General features: G+C 30.7%; 1 long non-coding RNA gene across 1 annotated transcript; it reads right to left on the reverse strand.

Annotated features, from left to right (window-relative positions):
• Nucleotides 1-537: 537 nt before the first annotated feature.
• On the reverse strand, nt 538-4,350 carry LOC148575492 (uncharacterized). Its single transcript, XR_015905029.1, has 4 exons — nt 3,736-4,350; nt 3,550-3,647; nt 2,732-2,791; nt 538-1,662 (listed from the first exon to the last, which is right to left on the reverse strand). It is a non-coding gene; the product is annotated as an uncharacterized LOC148575492 (long non-coding RNA).
• Between the last annotated feature and the right edge of the window lie 1,500 nt (nt 4,351-5,850).

Raw genomic sequence — 5,850 nt, forward strand, 5'->3', positions numbered from 1 at the left:
AGCCAAAACATAATCAAAGGAAAAGGAAATTGGGACACAGATATTTCGTGTGGAATTATATATGATGAGTTCGCATTCTTTCCAAATGAATAAAGAAACAAACCATATAGAGCTCTGTTAATTGATTTGTTTATTTACTTCATCCGTCAAAAAAATGTAAAGTCATCATAAACAAATCCATCCAAAATATTTGTCCCCCAATGTCCTTTTCCTCTCATTACGTTGACTTTTAAAATTAAAATTTTATTAATATGATTTAATCTGATCTTAATATTTAACATTAACTTCATAAATCTATTTCGAGGAAGTTTGAACTTCGAAACTTATGTCTAATGTTAAATTTTATAACAAAAATAAGCAATATACAGCAAGGAAGAATGGGATAATAATAATAATAATAATCTACAAAAAGAATAAAGAGAGTTTTAAGTTGGTGAAGGAACAGGAGGTTGAAGCATGTTACTTGAACCAACAGGATCAACATAACAAGAGCAAAACCCTTCAAACTAGTGAAATTTGAATAATAAGATCCAATTGCACAAGTGAATCAATAGATTTAAGCAGCATCACAATACTAAATATGCAGTGTAAAAATACAAGTAAATTTAAAAAAAACACGAAAAAAGTGGACATGTAGTAAATTATAAAATCTAATAAATATAAACAATTTTCTAATCATATAGCGTAGCAAAATCAAAAAATAAACAAAACATCAAGTCATTACACACCAAAAAACATAAGAACTTAAATGCTAATTATGACATGGTCAAATACTAAAAAATTCAATAATGAAATGAGTAGTTATCTTAGAAAATTAAAATAGATTATGAAGAAGGGAAGTTAAAAATTTTCAAAGAAAACAATGATCAAACTAGAAAAGAATAATAAAGAAAAAGAACAAAGGAAAAATCCGGATAAAAAACAAAGAAAACAATAGATATTTTTTTAGTTTATATTTCTTATTATTTTAAATTTTTTGTAAAGATTATTTGTGAAAACATCTTATTTTAAGGCTCTTAAAATAGATGTTACTATTACGCCGATAATAGATAACTAGATTCTTGATATGCGTTGGCACGCAAAAGCTATGAGAAACCTTTTTTAAATTGAGTGTTGTAATTTTCTAAAAAGACAAATTCTAATCCAACTATACCCAAGCATAAAAAATCTCTATCTTTCAAGTTTTTACTATTTGAAGAAAATCACTGTCATCGTACTACTAATCATAATAAAGAAAATATGATTAGTGAGTATTTATAGCAACTAAACAGAAAGAATGGTGTTTTGAGTATTAGCGAAACACTAATAGAAAAATTGTAAAATCTTTGATCAAATATTCTTAAAAGACTTCATAAACTATTGTTTCATCATTCTATTCCTCTCCATCCATGGTATGTCTTATTAATGTTAAAAAATTGTTATTGTGCTTTTATTATTATTGCTATTTTATTTAGTAAAATTCAATTTATCTTCTTTTTTAAGGATAGATTAGCACAAATTCTAATAAGAATTGCTATCTAAATCTCTCAACAATTTGCTATAGCGGTATACCTACTCAGCGTCCATTCATCTTCCGCCTTGGCCGACTCTTTTTCCCATTAGAAGTAAGACCAGCAGCTTAACTCAGCATAGCTATTAAAATATGGTTCCTTTTTCTTTACACTGCAAAGGACAAAAAAATATTTAGCTATTGGTCTGTTATATTTTATCCAATAGAAAAAGGATTGCTTTTTCAGTTCAAAATTTAAATATGAAATTTCATGATCTTTGTACTTGACAACGAAGAGGAAAATAAATGTTGTCATGAGAAACAAACTGAAGAAAAAAAAAGAATTAAAAAAGATAACCAAAGTATAAAAATTATATTATAAAAGAAAAAACAATAAACGACAATAGAGAAAATTACTCTGCATATGCACTTTTGTTAACAATGCAAGGATAATAATGTCTATCTTTACAGCCAATTGAAAAAAGAAAATCCCTAAATATTAAAAAGGGTTAGCACCAACTAATGCTACATCAACAGCCATAGTTGTAATTGTGGAAGAAATACTTTATAAAATGAAGGTGAAATAGGACATATTATGCACCATGCAGTAATAATTAGAGAAGTGAGAAGTAAATCATACTGATGATCAACTCGGCATGTTAATACAAAGGATATATACGATAACAGTTCTTCATCCAAATGGATAAGGCATGTACATAACAAAGTCTAAAATATACATTATATGGAAACGACGAATTGCTATTTAGCATTCTTTTTCAGGGCTACTTGAACCCTATTTTTCCATAATCTAATTAGGAGGAGACAATCTCTAATATGAGAATCTTAGCTCAAAAATAATGGGATCATACAAAAGGTATACCATCTTAATAAAACAAATAGATATATTGCTTTTAGAACTTCAATATCTCAATTAAGTTAATCACATGTTTTTGCTTTGATCATTGAATACCCACTGAACTAATTTAGATGTCTACATTTTCAGAAAAGTATAACCTAAAGAGTGTATATAAATGTTAATAAGATGTTAAATAAATATAGAAGAGCCCAGGCAGAAAAAACAACAGCAATCAGTTCATGCGACAAAAGACAAAAATCCAATGCACATCCTTAAATCTTTGTTTCACTGTTTTTCCCTTTATCTGCATTCATTCACTGCACTACCATACTTCACTTAAGCTGTAATATAGTTAAGTTAAGGATTTGATCAGAAGCTGAGAGTACCTTATCATCCTCATAAACCACAGAAGAAGGAAAATTTCCTTATTGATGATATTGTCAAAACTGTCCATCATAGAATAAAAGTGTAAGGATATAAACACTTAAAAATCAAACCTCAAGCACAAAAATGCAGAGCCTCTGGGTATTCAAACAATTTCCCTAAATCCTTGTAAAAATACACCAGTAAAAATAGCATGGTATATGACAAAACTCAAGGAAAAAAAATCATAATTAAAAAAATCTGCCAACTTCAAAATGAAACTGATATACGGGGATTGCATCATGACAGTGATGAATAAAGTCAAATATTGGCATACATGGAAAACAATTCCAAAGCAACCGCTTATGGGACCCTAAGTTTAGAATCAGAAGAAAATATCGCACAATAATAACATAATAGAAAAAGAAAAATTACAGAAGAGTCGAGGATTATAGAGTGCGTTGTGAGTGACTCACAGGATTTTGGATCTCTCTAAAATACAAAATAGAGAAAACCCATCATAAAAAAGGGAAGGAATATCAACAATCCGGGCGCAAATCAAGACACAATTTTTTGCATTTCACATCAAATAGACAAAATAAAATATTCACACAACTGCAAACACGGCATAATATATATATATATATAGTAACATATTTTGTGCTATATAAATTCAAACAGAATCAACAGATCCAAACACTAAAACATCCAAACAATTTATTCCCGGTATTATTTACATATAACCAACTAATCAAGAGTCAAGACACCAAAAAATTATTAAGACACAAATGAATCAGAATATGAACAGAATATATTATAAAAATAGCTATAATGGTTTCACCACTGCTCTGAGAATCCTCAGCTTGATCTGGTTTCGGCCCTTTCGATCAGGTTCCGTTTGCGAGTACCTCCGTTTTTGTGCTTCCATGAACGAAGAAACTGGCCAAGATCGAAGAGAAATGCGAATCAGAAGCTGGAAAACAGGGTTGAAGAGATGCGGTTTGGGAGAGAGAGAGAGAGTTTTCACCAGTTAGGGTTTCAAGTGGAGAGAGGGATGGCGCAAGAGAGCTACAACTGAACCCTTCTTGGGTAGAGACGCCGCTGCCGCCGTGGCGATTTGCTGTGAGGGGTCCTCGGTGTCGTCACCTCACAAATGGAAAGGGTTCGTTGTCGCCATTTCTAGAAAGCCGGCGCGACATGAAGCTCGACGAAGCAAACCAGAGAGAGATGTGTCGATAAAAGATTCCACCAGTGAACTAACCACCGTCGTCGCCGTCGCTATGCTCTCAGATGACGATTTCGAATAGCTACGATTAGGATTTCGGGTGGGGTCTTAGCGATTGGTTATCTCAAAATAATGAAGGAAGAAATTGGCGAAGATTGAAGAGACATAGGAAGTGGAGGAGGAAAACCGGATCGAAGAGTTACGATTTGGGTTTGGGGAGAAAAAGAGAACAACGGAGAAAGTGTGTGACGAAGGTATAAGGCAGATAGAGACTGAGAGAGAGCGCCTCTTCCTTTACTTCTTTCACAATCTCATATCATATATATTACTTCATAATCTGTACAAAGTTTTGTTTCTTTTCAAATTTTATGTAATCAACTTTTGTCCAGATGCCCTGCTAAAAAATAAACACTGCCCAAAGACCTCTTTTCTTCTAACATATTTCATAATCTTTTACCAGTCTCACACGCAAACTCTCCCTCCCCTTTGCAAGTACATACTGAGACACAGACTAACAAAACTCTTAAAAACAAATATTTTATTTTATTTTATAACATTTAATTATGCATTATATGCTATGAAGCACGGATATTTCGCTAAGTTATCGTATCTGCGTGTCGGACACATTTTGGACACGACACTCACCGACACTCGTCCAACACTCGAATCATATCTTAATAAAAAATGAAAAATTCTTCTCTGTACACGACTGAACACACCTAAATACCATTACGTGTCCGCGTGTCTAGTTTTATTCTTAACATATATTCTTAAAATAAATTTAGATATAATATATATTATTATTTATTAAAACAAAAAATATTTTAAATACTTGATGTAATTAAAATAAGACATTAAAAATAATTAAAAGTTTTAATTTATATTTTAATATCAATAAAATATCAAAATATCATTATAATTTATCTAAAAAATACTTTATATTGTACATATATGCGTGTCCCCGTGTCATGTAAGATTTTAAAATTCGAGTGTCGGCGTGTGTCCCATGTCGTGTCGTGTCGTGTCCCGTGTCTGTGCATTATAGATTATATGTCAATTTTCTACTATATATCTAAAAATAATTATTTTTATTTGCATAAATAATAACACTTAATTAAATATCACCATCCATCTCCATAAATTTTAGAGACTAATATGTAGGCATGCAACTTAATGCTTCCATGCATTTCAATGAGAGGAGGTTGAGAATTTAATTCGAAGTTCATAAATATGGTATTACAATTTATGGTTTGAATCTGCTTGGTCTATGTACAAAATATGGTACCAATTCTATGGTACCTATATAATCAACTTTTGTCCAGACCCTGCAAAATAATAAACTCTGTGCGCAAAGACTTGACATATTATTTCAGAATCTTGGTACCTTTGCAAGTACATCATTATTATCTTTTACCAGTCTCACACCCTCCCTCCCCTTCTCTTGCATGTACATACTTGAGACATAGACTAACAAAATTCTTTAAAAAAATTGTTGTCGTTTTGCACGGTACGTAAAGACCAAAAAGCCCATAAAAAGACAGGAAAAAGACGACTAAGGATAGTACAGTAGAATGGAATATGTGGCTATTGGCTAATGATAACATGTATTGGTGAGCTTGTCACGATACACGGAAAACTTTGATGAACTATTAACGAAGAACTATTGTTTCAATAGTATATATTAACAATTGTTTATTTGTTTTGAATTGATATTTTTTTAAAATAATATATGAATATTTGATTATTTATTAAAATTAAAAAATAAATATTATCACTCCTATTTTGATATTGTCACTTTTTTTTATGAATTTATGGACACATACAATATAAATCAAATACAGTTTGACATTATTAAAAAATAAAAATATTAATATTATTTCCTTTCAAATTATGGTTAATGGCTGACTTAATTCACAT

Source organism: Arachis ipaensis, chromosome B2 (assembly GCF_059453495.1).
Source record: "Arachis ipaensis isolate K30076 ecotype BB chromosome B2, ASM5945349v1, whole genome shotgun sequence".
Classification (NCBI taxonomy): Eukaryota; Viridiplantae; Streptophyta; class Magnoliopsida; order Fabales; family Fabaceae; genus Arachis; species Arachis ipaensis.